Source organism: Trichechus manatus, unplaced genomic scaffold (genome assembly GCF_000243295.1).
Source record: "Trichechus manatus latirostris isolate Lorelei unplaced genomic scaffold, TriManLat1.0 scaffold00069, whole genome shotgun sequence".
Classification (NCBI taxonomy): Eukaryota; Metazoa; Chordata; class Mammalia; order Sirenia; family Trichechidae; genus Trichechus; species Trichechus manatus.
This window is the reverse complement of record NW_004444005.1, coordinates 13,713,904-13,729,817: the sequence shown is the minus strand read 5'-3', so window position 1 is coordinate 13,729,817 and position 15,914 is coordinate 13,713,904. Positions and strand designations below refer to the sequence as shown.

At 43.7% G+C, this 15,914-nt stretch overlaps 1 protein-coding gene across 1 annotated transcript in view; it reads right to left on the bottom strand.

The window, feature by feature from the left end:
* The window catches only part of PPP6R2 (protein phosphatase 6 regulatory subunit 2), a 73,959-nt gene that overhangs the window by 53,499 nt on the left and 4,546 nt on the right, over positions 1 to 15,914 (bottom strand). The window contains exon 2 of the mRNA XM_023734635.1: positions 367 to 499. The gene's annotated coding sequence lies outside the window, so the exon portion shown is untranslated. The remainder of the gene's footprint in view (positions 1 to 366; positions 500 to 15,914) is intronic.

Sequence of the window (15,914 nt, the reverse complement as noted above, 5' to 3'; positions counted from 1 at the left end):
GACCGTTTTCATTTTATCTGGATTACACTTTGCTTTGGAAAGCCCAAGTAACTTGCCCACAGACACGCATACAGCATCTCAAAAGCAGACACAAGGGGATCAGAGAGTAACCAAAATAAACAACACTGTTAATATAATTAATGCCACTGAACTGAACACTTAAAAATGGTTAAAATGGAAAATTTTATGCTGTATATATTCTAACACAATTTAAAAAAAGAAAGAAACTGGAAGACAACAGCCCATATGCATTCCTTAAAAACGAAGTTCTTTGCTGTCACCCATCTGTGAACTTACCCCTATATAATGTATTTGCGTAAATTATACAATAAAGTTGAAACAAAAGGAAAAAGAAAATTATCTTACCTTCTGTGGAAATTTCTTGTTTAAATCTTGTATTCAGGCAAAACATGAAAACATTTGGGAGTCTTCTTGGAGTATATGCAACTTTAAGAAAATTTTTTTCATTCAGTGGAAGATTTCTGTATAATCTTTTTGCCTGAAAAATAAGAGGAAAAAAATTTATTTTAAGTTCTGCCTTTGTAAAATTAACTTACCAAAAAGGCAGGCAAAGGAAAAGGAAAACATCAGTAAAGAAAGTGTAATCATTTTACTCGAGTCCCTGGGTGGTGCAAACGATTAACATGCTCGCTGCTAACCCAAAGGTTGGTAGTTTGCGTCCTACAGGCACTTCGGAAGAAAGTGATCTATTTCCAAAAACTCAGCCATTGAAAACTCTATGGCATACAGTTCTACTCTGACACACATTGGGGTCAACATTGAGTTGGAATCGACTCAAAGACAAATGGTTTGGTTTTTGGTAATCACTTTACAGAAGTCAATTTATCTTTACTTAGTATTCAAATTATCAGAAAAGTTTTTGATTAAGGAACTAAAAACTCCCTTGTCTTTGCCTGTTCTAAAGAGATTCGTACCAATCATGTATACCCATTCCACATCTGGCTGACTGGCTCAGTGGTTGGAATCACACTAAACAATATAAGGCTATGAGAAGGATTTCTATGAAGCTGCCTGCAGTTTCCTAACTATACACTACCACTACCTAGAAATGCACATCCTTGGTCACAAGGAGGAGCCCTGGTGGCTCAGTGGTTAAGAGCTCAGCCACTAACCAAAAGATCGGCAGTTCAAGTCCACCAGCTACTCCTTGGAATCCTTATGGGGCAGTTCTACTCTGTCCTATAGGGTCGCTATGAGTTGGCTTGGTCACAAGGATGACTGAAAAGCTCACTGATAATACATCACAACTTCTCAGAGGAAAGATCTCAAAGGTGTTCCAATTGTGGTCTCTGACTACCATTTCCAAATAAAGTGGGTTACCTGTCTTTTTGTTGTTGTTTAAGTTTTATATATATTTTATATATTTTTTGATTATTAGTTTCTTGTCGGATATATGGTTTCTGAAGATAGTCTCTCAGTAGCTTGTCTTCTCACTTTTTTTGGAAAATCTTTTGATGAACAAAATTTTTTAATTTTTATAACATCCCACTTATTTATTTTGTCGTTTGCAATATCAAGAATCTTAAAACACACAGCTTGTTCAGGGTAAGGTCACGGAAGCTCCATGGACAAATTCAAACTCCCTTAGGGACCAAATTAGTAGGTGGAGGGCTGTGGGGTTCCATGGTCTCAGGGAACATCTAGCTCAATTGGCATAACACAGTTTAAGAAAATGTTCCACATTCTATTTTGATGAGTAGTGTCTGTGAGCGGCCATCTAAGATTCTCCACTGGTCTCACCCCTTCAGGAGCAGGTGAAAATGAAGAAAACTAAAGACACAAGGGAAAGATTAGTCCCAAAGGACTAATAGACCACAACTACCACGGCCTCCACCAGACTGAGTCCAGTACACTAGATGGTGCCCAGCTACCACCACTGACTGCTCTGACAGGGATCACAATAGAGGGTCCCAGACAGAGCTGGAGAAAAATGTAGAACAAAATTCTAAGGCAAAAAAAAAAAAAAAAGACCAGACTTACTGGGCTGACTAGAGAAATCCCGAAAAGTATGGCCCCCGGACACCCTTTTAGCTCAGTAATGACGTCCCTCCTGAGGTTCATCCTTCAGCCAAAGATTAGACAGGCCCATAAAACAAAATAAGACTAAAGGGGCACACCAGCCCAGGGGCAAGGACCAGAAGGCAGGAAGGGACAGGAAAGCTGGTAATAGGGAACTCAAGGTTGAGAAGGGAGAGTACTGACACGTCATGGGGTTGTTAACCAATGTCATAAAACAATATATGGACTGTTTAATGAGAAGCTAGTTTGTTCTGTAAACCTTCATCTAAAATACAACTAAAATATATATATAATAAATAATCATGAATTAAAAAAAAAAAAGAATCTTAAAACAAATCTTCTGAACGAAAAGAGATTTGTACAATAATGTTGCCTGGGAGCCTGCCTGGCCAGTACTGTCGTCCCCCCACTCTCCAATCACACAGGGATGGTGTGGTGTCGGCCGGAAAGCTGACCCCACACTCACAGACCCCAGCCTGAAGCACTCCTCCTCAACCCTCACAGGGCACACACAGCATGAGCACAGCCAAAAGGAGTTCCACATTTCTTGACACAGAAGGGCTAAAGGAAACAACTCCACCACTAAGAACACCAAACACAAAGTTCTTCGCCAATAAATCGGAAAAAGGAAAGCTGATGAACGAGCGCCACCTCTGGACACTGTCAGCACTGGAGTGCTGTGGGCAGGTCTGCCTTCTCCCGGAGCACACAGCGCGGTGGAACACAGGCCCTACACCAAGCCCCACTGCTGCCCCCTCGGAGGCCTTCAGGCAAGTCACGAATCCTGTCTGAGCCTCAGTTTACTCGTCTGTAACAATCAAGCCATAACTATTTCTGAACACCGACTCTATGCCAGGAGCCAGGTGAGGCACCAGACAACACCGAAGAACAAGCAGGAATGGGGCCCTGTGCCCAGGGCAGTGCAGAGGAGATGAGAGCTCCCGTGAGCGCGTTAAGCCTATGGTGGGCAGCTGGCTCAAGTGCCCTCGTCCCAAGAGCAGGCTGTTTGCATGGCTGCACATTCCTAGGGCCTCAGGGTCCTACAGCAGCAACTGCCCATCCCAGCAGAGGGAGCTTCAGCAGGTGCCTCCTGCAGTCTTGGCAAGATGATTTCAACACGCAGCCTCAGCAGACAGCCTGACTGAGAGGCTGTCAGACTGACGAGTACCCCGTGGCCTCCAGCTTCCACAAGAATATTCCCCTGGCTATCAGGAATGACTAAGGTCAGACTCCGAGCGAAACTGAAAACTACCACTGGTCGGCACGGTCAAGGACGGGACTTTCAACGTGGGGAGGAGGGTCGTCCTCACCCGCTGCCATGGCCCTAGCCCCCACTCTTCCCTCCTGGAAGCCAAACACAGGTCCCCAGACAGCCAGAGAGCCCCTCCGGCAGGAAGGTGGCAGGCAGGCCAGACCAAGGCACTCCCACTCACAGAGGCCCAGGCCCAGGGAAGTCCAGCTCAGTCACTAACCGGCTCTGCATCCTGGGGCAAGTGCCCCGTGTCCGTGTAAAAGTGTGACTCCATGACAGAGTTGTCATTGCCACCAAATGCCTCCTGGGGCCCAGGAGGAAAGGGATCAACAACAGGGAACCAGAGACACCCCACAGAAAGGCCACAGTCTGGGTTCTGCCCCCAAAATAACAGACGGAAGAACAGACAGGGTGCACATACTACATTTGTTCTCAACACTATACTCCTGAGAGAATCAGAGCCAGAATGAGGAGTCCCAAGGCCAGGCGGGGCACACTCAGAGCTGGAAACAGGCTGGCTGGCTAAAAGCCTTGTCAAACAGCAGAGAACAGCACCAAAAACACCAGGGAAGCAGCTGGGGCCATAAGCGCAAACTCAAGTCTAAACAAGGAGACGCATGAGAGAGGTAAGCGCCAAAGGCCTCCATGACGTGAGATCTCCCGCCAATCACAGGAGGATCTACTCTCAGGGAGACCAACCCACACACGGCCCCACCCGAGCCCATGAGTGCTGCCACTTAATTCAGTGCAGTGGGTAGTAGGATGCTAGCCTGTGGCGAAATGAGTTCCTTTATGTGGTCTTTTGCCCTGGTTCTTTGGAATAACAGCTTGAGAGGTTTTTACCCTAAAGCCCCGAGGATTTACCTTTGCCCTAGTTTTCCACCCCAGAGGGTTCATTACTTTTGCCCAGGTTGACTGACATTTCCTGGGAAAGCTGTAACAACTTGATGGTTTGATACTTTTCGTCTGGCCCTGGGCAGCAGCCTGCTCTATGACCAGTATGCACCTTGCTGGGACTGGTCAATAGAATATGCAAATGAAGTTATCTGTAGTCTACTATGCAAATGAGGTATCTGTGGCCTACTAAGATGGGAGAGGGGATTGGTAGGTTCATGGCCTTAGTGGGATGGCCGTGCCTTGAAACCGACAAGGAGTAGCGCACAGCTGCAGCCACTGCCACAGAGGTTTTGCGACTGAAAGAGGCAGGAAGAGAAGCAGAAGGAAGAGGGAAGAAGCAGAGAGAAAGGAACCTCTTAAAAGAGCTATAACATGGGTCAAGGGCTGTAACACTGAAGACAGCAAAAGAACCGGAAGGGGCTCCGTGGCAGAGCCGGCAATGACAGGCCCAGAAGGGATCCTGCAGCAGAATCGATGACAACAGACAACAGGGCCAAGAGGAGGCCGAGAGGAGCCTGTCCTCAAGGGGCCGAGGGGAGCCTGTCCTCAGGGGGCTGAGAGGAGGCCTGCATGGCCAAGAGCTGAGAGAGCTGTTCTGCACTGAAGGCTGACTTTGCCTACAAGGTTCCTGACCCTGACCCCAAGTTGTAACCAGCTGATCCTGATCCCGAGTTGTACCGTTACATCCTTAATAAGCCACTTAACTGTAAGTATGGTCTATGAGTTCTGTGTGGCCACTGCAACAAATTATCGAACCCAGAAGAGAAGGAAAGAGTGCCATGGCAGGGACAGCTGGTGTCATAATTGGTAAAAAGGTTGGACAGTGAAGGTATGTCTGACCTCCACCTCATGGTAATCAGCTTTGGGCTGATCCTGGTCATTGTCGCCACCCAAAGTTAGACTGGTTCTGACGCTACTACTATCACTACTACTACCATTTCACACAACCCCATTCAGATACAAGTAGAGACCTGTCACTGCAGAGCTGGCCCAGGGTCACAGGTTGGTAAATGCCAGGTCTAGCACTGGGACCCAGGCTTGTGGACAGCAAAGTCCACATCCTCAATGTCCACCTCATACCCTAGATGCTGGCCCAGCTGAAGAGGGAAAAAGGAGCCATCAAAGGAGACACAGGAGTGCTCAAGAGGGCAGGTAATGACAGGAAGCACCACAGGGCTGGGTCGTCCAGAAAGGCTCCAGGAGAGGAGTAAAACAAGGGACAGGGCAGGCCACTTGAGGTGGACACAAGGCCATAAGGAGAGAGAGACAGTGTTCAAAATGCAGCAGTCAATGGGTTTCTGTTTGGGGTGATGAAAATGTTGTGGAACTAGATGTGGTGATGGTTGCACAACTTTGTGAATAGACCAAGAACCACTGAATTGTACACTTTAAAAGATAAATTTCATCGTATGTGAGTTACATCTCAATCTTAAAAATAGAATAAAAAAAAAATGGAGTTGTCAGTGGGCTGACAGATGGAAGGGAAATCCTGAATACAAGCTCCTAAAAGGTTTGGATATCAGCAGCGGCCCAGAGAGAGGACACTGGGTCTCATTTTTTTCAGCAACAAACGCAGAGCAGAAGACAAGACACACCCAGCCCCTGCCCCCCAAGCCTGGGCTCCAGCAGAGCAGAGACATCACACAATTCCTCATGGCATCAACTGTAGGCCGCGTTAGAGGGAGTGATCAGAGGGGCACTCACACAGGCGGATTCCCGGGGCTCCACCCACCCGTTGTCCAACTGCTGGCCCTGAGCGCCAGTCAAGGGGTTCCAGTCCCCGTGCATCCTCTCCTCTCTAAGCAGGCATAAAAGCATCAACCTCCTAGGACTGGTGTGAGGACAGATAGGGAGGCACGAGCTCACAACCCCGTTGGCACACAGGGGTACGTGGTGCACACCAGCTGCTGCGTTACGATTTAGCGGACAACATGGCACCTTCTTTAAAGGTGTGACGGCATGATGACTGAAAACACAACTCCAGAGTTCAAGTGCCTGGTCCAGTGCTCAGCTCTGCACATAAGGACCCGAATGAATTTTCTTAAACTCTGTGTCTCCGTTCCTGATGACAGTACTTACCTCAAACGGTAGTGTGAACACTAGACAAAATCATCTGTGTGAAGTGCTCAACACATGGCTGGTAAACAGTAAGTGTCCAATAAATGCTAGCAATTATCATCATTAGTCAGGGAAAGGAGGTTGCTGGTTGGAGAAGGCTTCCAGGAGGGAATCTGGTCTGAGTTTTATTCATTTTAAATTAATGACCACAAACTTCAAATGAACATTAAACATAACCTAGCAATCCTACTGTATCTCTCTAATAAGCTGGTTTCCCCTCATAAGACACTGTGGCAAATTTTAAATGGTCACAATTCTTTTTTTTCTTTTTTAATTTTTTTTTTTTATTGTATTTTAGATGAGGGTTTACAGAACAAATAGTTTCTCATTAAACAGTTAGTACACAAATTGTTTTACATTGGTTAACAACCCCATAGCATGTCAGCACTCTCCCTTCTTGACATTGGGTTCCCTATTACCAGCTTAACTGTCCCCTCCTGCCTTCTAGTCCTTGTCCCCAGTCTGTTGTGTCCCATTAGTCTCGTTTTGTTTTAGCTGAAGGGTAAACCTCGGGAGTGACTTCATTACTGAGCTGAAAGGGTCTCCGGGGGCCATACTCTTGGCGTTTCTCCAGACTCTATCAGGCCAGTAAGTCTAGTCTTTCTTTGTGAGTTAGAATTTTGTTCTACATTTTTCTCTGGCTCTCTCTGGGACCCTCTGTTGTGATCTCTGTCAGAGCAATCAGTGGTGGTAGCCGGGCACCATCTAGTTGTACCGGGTTCAGTCTGGTGGAGGCCATGGTAGTTGTGGTCCATTAGTCCCCTTTGGACTAATCTTCCCCTTGTATCTTTTCTTCATTCTCCCTTGCTCCCGAAGGGATGAGACCAGTAGAGTATCTGAGATGGCTGCTGAAAGGCTTTTAAGAACCCCAGACGCTGCTCACCAAGGTAGAATGTAGAACATTGTCTTTATAAATCATGTTATGCCAACTGAGCTATATGTTCCCTGAGACCACGGTCCCCACAGCCCTCCACCCAGCAATTTGGTCCCTCAGGGATTTTGGATGTGTCTGTGGAGCTTCCATGACCTTTGGGTGCAATTCTTCTATAGTTCCTCTCATCAAGGAGTGAAGTCCATTTCCCCGCTGCTTGAATCTCAGCTGGCCTCAACTGGCTGCAGCCAACAGAACACGGCAGAAAGACACTGTGCAGTTCTGAGGTGGGCTTCGAGAGGCCTGCAGCTCCCACTTTCACCCGCTTAGAATTCTGTGACATGTGAAAAAGCCCAGTCCTTCATCCTTGAGAATGGCAGGCCACATGGAGAGAAGAGCCTAAGCATCCAGCAGAGGCCCCAGTCATAAGAGTAAGCCAAGGTGACAACCTGGAGTGCAGAGACGAGCTGTCCTAGCTGAGCCCAGCCCCAACTGCCAATCCACAGATCCACGAGCAAATAAATCATTGCAGTGGCTTGCTAAGCAGCAATAGATAACTAACACGACAGCCATTTTATTTCTTCTACTCTTTCCTCAACTCTCCAATATCCTCATCCACTTAATTTACCTAAAGAGCAAAAGGTCTCAAATGTGAACTCCCCACCTTCCCTCCATCACATCTACCAACCGAAATCTACCACATTCTCTGCCTTCCCTGCTGCAACAATGGAGAAAGAGTCCTTGCTCCCATCTCTCTCCTTCTGGTATCATCAGTCTCTTCTCCTTTATTACAGCATTCCTAGTATTCCTATATATTCTAGCATTTCTAGGGATACTAGCATGTGCATGTGTGTGCAAGTGCAGACAAAGACACACACATACAAAAACACACAACCTAATGAGTGAAAGACTGACGGCCCACTATCACCATTTCTGTTCAACATTGTATTAGACGTCCTAGCCAATACAATAAAGCAAGAAGAAATAAAAGGCATAACAATGGGAAAGGAGAAAGTATAACTATCCTTATTCACACATAATATTTTTTATGTACGTAGAAAGTCCAAAGGAATCTACAAACACACAATGAGAACTAACGAATAAATTAAGTAAGTTTGCAGGATACACAATCAGTATACACAAAGCAATTGTATTTTTAAATACTAAAAACCACCAAAAAATAAAATAAAATTTACAATAGCATCAAAAATACCAAACACCTAGTAAGCTGAATTTAAAAAGTGTACCTCTATGCTGAAAACTACAAAACATTGCTGAGAAAAATTAAGGAGGATCTAAATAAATGGAGAGATATACTATATGCACAGATCAGAAGAGTTACTGTTGTTAATGATTCAATTCTCCTAAAATTGATCTATAGATTCAAAGTATTCCCAACCAAACTCTCAGTAAAATTGTTTGTACAAATTGAAGAACTTATTCTAAAACCAGCAAGAGAATTCTGAAGCTGAATAAAGTTGGATTTCTTCTACTACTTGATTTCAAGACTCATCATTAACTTACGGTAATCAACACAGTGTTAGGAGACGCAGGTTCAATTCCCAGCCAATGCACCTCGAACGCAATCACCACCCATCTGTCAGTGGAGGCTTGCTATGAAGCTGAACAGGTTTCAGCAGACTTCCAGATTAAGACAGAGCAGGAAGAAAGAGCTGGAGATCTACTTCCAAAATCAGCCAGTGAAAATCCTATGGATCACAACAGTCTGATCCCGTTGTGCACGGGGTTGCTATGAGTTGGGGCTAACTCAACAGTACCTAACAACAACAGTAATGGCATAAGAAAGCAAAATAAACCAACAGAACATAATAGAAAATCCAGAAATAAACCTACACACATGTTCAGTTAATCCATAACAAAGGCTTCAATGCATTTTAATGGAGAAAGGAGAATCTTTTCAGCAAATAATGGTGGAAAAATTGTATATACACATGCGGGGGATGTATCCTGATCCTCCTCACACCACATACAAAAATTAATGCAAGATGGATCATATAAAAAGGGGATCAGTGATTATTTGGGAGTGAGGGGACAAGAAACAGTGGGAGAGAGGGATTCTAAAAAGACGTAAGAAATTCTTAAGAGTGAGAGATAAGTTCACTATCCTGACTGTGAGAATTTCACAGGTGCATACATATGTCAAAACTTATCAAATTGTAGAGGCTGGATGAACCCTTGAAACTACTGCCCTGAGATAATCTTTAAACCTTAAACCAAAAATATCCCCTGAAGACATCTTAAAACCAAAAACAGTTTAACTTAACTAGCCACCACCTCCACGCATCTGTCAGTTTGTCATACTGTGGGGGCTTTTGTGTTGCTAGGATGCTGGAAGCTATGCCACTGGTTTTCAGATACTGGCAGGGTCACCCATGGTGGACAGGTTTCAGCTGAGCTTCCAGACTAAGACAGACTAGGAAAAAGGAGCCGGCGGTCTACTTCTAAAAAGAATTAGCCAGTGAAAACCTTACGAATAGCAGCAGCAGAACATTGTCTGATATAGTGCCGGAAGATGAGCCCCTCAGGTTGGAAGGTACTCAAAATACAACTGAGAAAGAGTTGCTTCCTCAAAGTAGAGTCAACCTTAATAACATGGATGGAGTCAAGCTTTTTGGACCTTCATTTGCTGATGGGGCACAACTCAAAATGAAAAGAAACAGCGGCAAATGTCCATTAATAATCGGAACACAGAATGTACAAAGTATGACTCTAGGAAAACTGGAAATCGTCAAAAATGAAATGGAACGCATAAAAATTGATATCCTAGGCATCAGTGAGCTGAATGGACTGGTATTCACCATTCTGAATCGGACAATCATACGGTCTACTATACTGGGAATGACAATTTGAAGAGGAATGCCGTCGCATTGTCAAAAAGAACATCTCAAGATCTATCCTTTAGTAAAACGCTGTCAGTGATAGGATAATAACCATACGCCTACAAGGAAGACCAACTAATATGACTATTCTTCAAATATATGCACCAACCACTAAGGCCAAAGATGAAGAAATTAAAGATTTTTACTAACTTCTTCAGTCCAAAATTGATCAAACATGCAAGGAGCATGCATTGATAATTACCAGTGACTGGAATGTGAAAACTGGAAACAAAGAAAAAGGATTGGTAGTTGGAAAATATGGCCTTGGTGACAGAAACAATGCTGGAGATTGCATGACAGAATTTTGCAAGACCAATGACTTCTTCATTGTAAATACCTCTTTTCACCAACATAAACGGCGACTATACATGTGCACCTCACCAGATGGAATACACAGGAATCAAACTGACCACATCTGTGGAACGAGATGATGGAAAAGCTCAATATCATCAGTCAGAACAAGGCCAGGGGCCAACTGCAGAACAGACCATCAATTGCTCATATGCAAGTTAAAGTTGAAACGGAAGAAAATCAGAACAAGTCAATGAGAGCCAAAGTATGACCTTGAATATATCCCACCTGAATTTAGAGAACATCTCAAGAACAGATTTGACATGTTGAACAGTAATGACCGAAGACCAGATGAGTTGTGGAATAATATCAAGGACATCATACATGAAGAAAGCAAGAGGTCATTAAAAAGATAGGCAAGAAAGAAAAGACCAAAAAAATGTCAGAAGAGACTCTGAAACTTACTCTTGAATGTCGAGTAGCTAAAGCAAAAAGAAGAAATGATGAAGTAAAAGAGCTGAACAGAAGATTTCAAAGGGCGGCTCAAGAAGACAAAGCGAAGTATTATTATGACGTGTGCAAAGACTTGGAGATAGAAAACCAAAAGGGAAGAACACGCTAGGCATTTCTCAAGCTGAAAGAACTGAGGAAAAAATTCAAGTCTCAAGTTGCAATATTGAAGGATTCTATGAGGAAAATATTAAACAACGCAGGGGGCATCAAAAGAAGATGGAAGGAATACACAGAGTCACTATGCCAAAAAGAATTCGTCGATGTTCAACCATTTCAGGAGGTAGCATATGATGAGGAAACGATGGTACTGAAGGAAGAAGTCCAAGCTGCACTGAAGGTATTGGCAGAAAACAAGGCTCCTGGAATTGACAGACTACCAACTGAGATGTTTCAACCAACGGATACAGTGCTGGAAGTGCTCACTCATCTACACTAAGAAATTTGGAAGACAGCTACCTGGCCAATCGACTGGAAGAGATCCATATTTATGCCTATTCCCAAGAAAGGTGATCCAACCAAACGCGGAAATTATCGAACAGTATCATTAATATCACATGCAAGTAAAATTTTGCTGAAGATGATTCAAAAGCAGCTGTGGCAGTAGATCGACAGGGAACTGCGAGAAATTCAAGCCAGATTCAGAAGAGGACATCGAACAAGGGATATCATTGCTGATGTCAGATGGATCCTAGCTGAAAGCAGAGAATACCAGAAGGATATTTACCTGTGTTTTACTGACTACACAAGGGCATTCCACTTGTGGATCACAGCAAATTATGGATAACATTGCAAAGAATGGGAATTCCAGAACACTTAATTGTGCTCATAAGGAACCTATTCATAGATCAAGAGGCAGTCATTTAAACAGAACAAGGGGACACTGTGTGGTTTAAAGTCAGGAAAGGTATGTGTCAGGGTTGTATCCTTTCACCGTATCTATTCAATCTGTATGCTAAGCAAATAATCCAAGAAGCTGGCCTATATGAAGAACGTGGCATCAGGACTGGAGGAAGATTCATTAACAACCTGCGTTATGAAGATGACACAACCTCTCTTGCTGAAAGTGAAGCGGACTTGAAGCACTTACTGATGAAGATCAAAGACCACAGCCTTCAGTATGGATTACACCTCAATGTAAAGAAAACAGAAATCCTCACAACTGGACCAATAAACAACATCATGATAAATGTAGAAAAAACTGAAGTTGTCAAGGATTTCATTTTACTTGGATCCACAATCAACATCCATGGAAGCAGCAGTCAGGAAATCAAAAGATGCATTGCATTGGGCAAATTTGCTGCAAAAGACCTCTTTAAAGTGTTGAAAAGCAAAGATGTCACCTTGAAGTCTAAGGTGCGCCTGACCCAAGCCAAGGTGTTCTCAATCGCAAATCGCAATCATGTGCATGTGAAAGCTGGACAATGAATAAGGAAGACTAAAGGAGAATTTACGCCTTTGAATTGTGGTGTTGGCGAAGAATATTGAATATACCATGGACTGCCAAAAGAATGAACAAATCTGTCTTGGAAGAAATACAACCAGAATGCTCCTCACATACTTTGGACATGTTGTCAGGAGGGATCAGTTCCTGGAGAAGGACATGCTTGGTAAAGTGGAGGGTCAGCAAAAAAGAGGAAGACCCTCAAGGAGATGGATTGACACAGTGGCTGCAACAATGGGCTTAAGCATAATGATTGTGAGGATGGCGCAGGACCTGGCAGTGTTTCGTTCTGTTGTGCAGAGGGTCACTATGAGTCGCGACCAACTAGACAGCACCTAACAGTAACAACAGCCACCAGGGCTCCAGTAAAGAAGGCTTGCCTTGAGCCTTACGCTCTTTTAAGAAGTATCTATATGGGATCAAACTGACAACAGCAACTTGAAAGATTAGACAGGCACCTCAGGGGGCAGTGAGTTTATGTTAATGGGGGTGGTACAACTCAGAAAAGGAAGGTGAGAATGTCTACACAATTCAAAGAACGTAATCAATCTTACTGAACTGCACATGTAGAAACTGGTGAATTGGTGAATGTTTTGCTGTATATATTCTCAAGAACAACAAAATAAGTTTTTTTTAACTTATCAAATTGTACATGTTACTGTATTTCAATAAAGCTGTTTAAAAAAAAAAAAAAGATGGATCATAGCCCTAAGTGCAAAAGCTAACACTATAAAGCTTCTAGAAGAAAACACATGGCAGTGTCTTCACAACCCTGGTGCAGGCAAAATTTTCTTAGGACACAAATACACTAACCATTAAAGAAAAGCAGTGATAAATTTTGACTTCATCAAAATTGAAAATTTCTGCTCATCAAAAGACACCATTAAGAAATGAACGGGAAACAACAAAAAAACAAACAACCCAATCAAAAAAATGGGCAAAGGACTTGAATAGACATTTCACTAAAAAAGGTATAAAATGACCAAGAAGCACATGAAAAGATGCTCAATGTCACTAGTCTTTACGGAATGCAAATCAAAACCACAAGAGGTTATCACTTCACCTCCACTAGGATAGCTATTACCAGTATAACAGAAAACAAGTGTTACTGAGGATGTGGAGAAATTGGAATCCTCATCCACTGCTAGTGAGACTAAGTAGTACAGCCACTGTGGAAAACAGTTTGGAGGTTCCTCAAAAAGTTAAACATAGAATTACCATATAATCCAGCAATTCCACTTCTAGGTACACACCCAAAAGACTTGAAGGTAGGGACTCAAAAAGATACTTGTACACCAATGTTCATTATGGCACTTTTCACAACAGCCAAAAGGTAGGAACAACCAAATGTCCATCAACAGATGAATGGATAAACAAAATGTGGTATATCCATATTACCCATTTCCATCAAGTCAATTCCAACTCATAGCAACCCTATAGGACAGAGCTGAACTGCCCTATAGGGTTTCCAAGGCTGTAATCTTTACGAAATCAGACTGCCACATCTTTCTCCCATGTTGCTGCTGGTGGATTCGAACCACTCACCTTTTAGTTCGCAGCGGAGGGCTTAATCACTGTGCCACCGGGGCTCTTTTATATCTATATAATAGAATATTATCAGCCATAAAGAGAAATGAAGTTGTGATACATACTAGAACATGGAGGAACCTTGAAAACATTATGCTGAGTGAAGTCAGACACAAAAGGACAAATACTGAAGGATCCCACTTATATGAAATAGCTAGAATTCGGCATCTGCATAGAAACCAAAGTTTATTAGTTACCAGGGACAGGCAGGAGGGGGAAGGGGGAAGTTATTGCTTCATGGGCACTGAGATTCTGCAAAGGGTGATAGAAAAATTTGGAAATGTATAGTGGTGATGGCTGCACAACTGATGAATGTAATTAATGTCACTGAATTGTACATGCAAAAAATGATTGACATGGCAAATATTTTGTTACATATATGTTTACCACCACCACAACAAAAACTTTAATGGTTAAGTAGCAAATTTTTAATTACATACATACATATATATACGTATATATACGTACTCACCACAATAAAAAAAATGGAATAGGAAAAAAATATTCTTCCCTCCCTTCTTCTCCCTGTCTATCTATCCATGCATCCATCCATCCATCCATTCACACACACACACACACACTCTACATGCTCATCTGTTAATAAACTATCTCTGGAATGATACAAGAGAAAATGGCAACACTGGTTGCCTTGGAAGAAGAAGTGGGCGGCTGAGGCACAGGGTGAGAGTGAGACTGACGTTTTTCTATTCACACTTGGGTACCTTTTGGAGAAATGGTAATACTTGTGAACATTAAGTGAAACAAAAACCCAAAAAAATCAAACCCGTTGCCATCAAGTCAATTCTAACTCACAGTGATCCTACAGGACAAAGCAGAACTGCCCTATATGGTTTCCAAGGCTATAATCTTTTTTTTTTTTTAATATCTTGTTTTCTTCATTCTCCCTTGCTTCTGAAGAGGTGAGACCAGTAGAGTATCTTAGATGGCTGCTCACAGGCTTTTAAGACCCCAGACGTTACTCACCAAGGTAGAATGTAGAACATTGTCTTTATAAACTGTGTTATGCCAATTGAGCTAGACGTTTCCGGAAACCACGGTCCCCACAGCCCTTCGCCCAGCAATTCGGTCCCTCAGTGAGTATGGATGTGTCTATGGAGCTTCCAGGGCCCAAGGCTATAATCTTTACAGACACAGCCTGCCACATCTTTCTCCTGTGGAGCAGCTGGTGGGTTGAAACCACCAACCTTTTGGTTAGTGGCCGAGCACTTAACCGCTGCACCACCAGTGCTCCTCTGAATGAAATAAAGCCCACAGTAAATGCTACCAAAAAAAAAAATTATCCCCAACCTGACAGGCCGTATGCCTGTGACCTGACTTCTTCTCTGGGCTCCGGACTCTTCTGTAAGATAACTGCTCCCTAATGACGTCTGGACTTCTCATACTTCTTTCAGCCAAGAGAGAGCTTTGTTTTCTATCTCCAATCTGTGATAACTTCCCACACTCTGCCAACCACCCCAACCCAGCTTCCCGATTTCAGTAACACATTGCCACTGTCCACCATTTGTTCCACCAAGAAACCCAAATATCACCAAGTGCTCTCTTTCCCTCATATCCTTCCTCTTATCTATCAAAAAGTCCTATCAGCTCTACCTGCAAAATATTTTAAGTTGACCACCAAGGTCTAAACCACCAAACCAACACCACCTACCTCCCACCCACTTGCCAACATCCATCCGATCACGGCAATCCCCACCTACTCTCCAGCCCACGTTTCCCCCATGGCTCAGACTCAAGGCCTAATCCTCACCAAGCCTGAGAGGAACAGCATGATTCAAAGTCCAACTCCCCAACCAGCTCTTGGCAATCTCCTTAACCTAGCCACATCAGTCTTATCTAGGTTCCTGGAGGGAGTCCAGCCTGCTGCCACCTCAGGGGCACTGCACATGCTGTCCTCTCAGCCTGGAAGGCTCCTCAGGGCCTCTGCACGTGCCGTCCTCTCAGCCTGGAAGGCTCCTCAGGGCCTCTGCACGTGCCGTCCTCTCA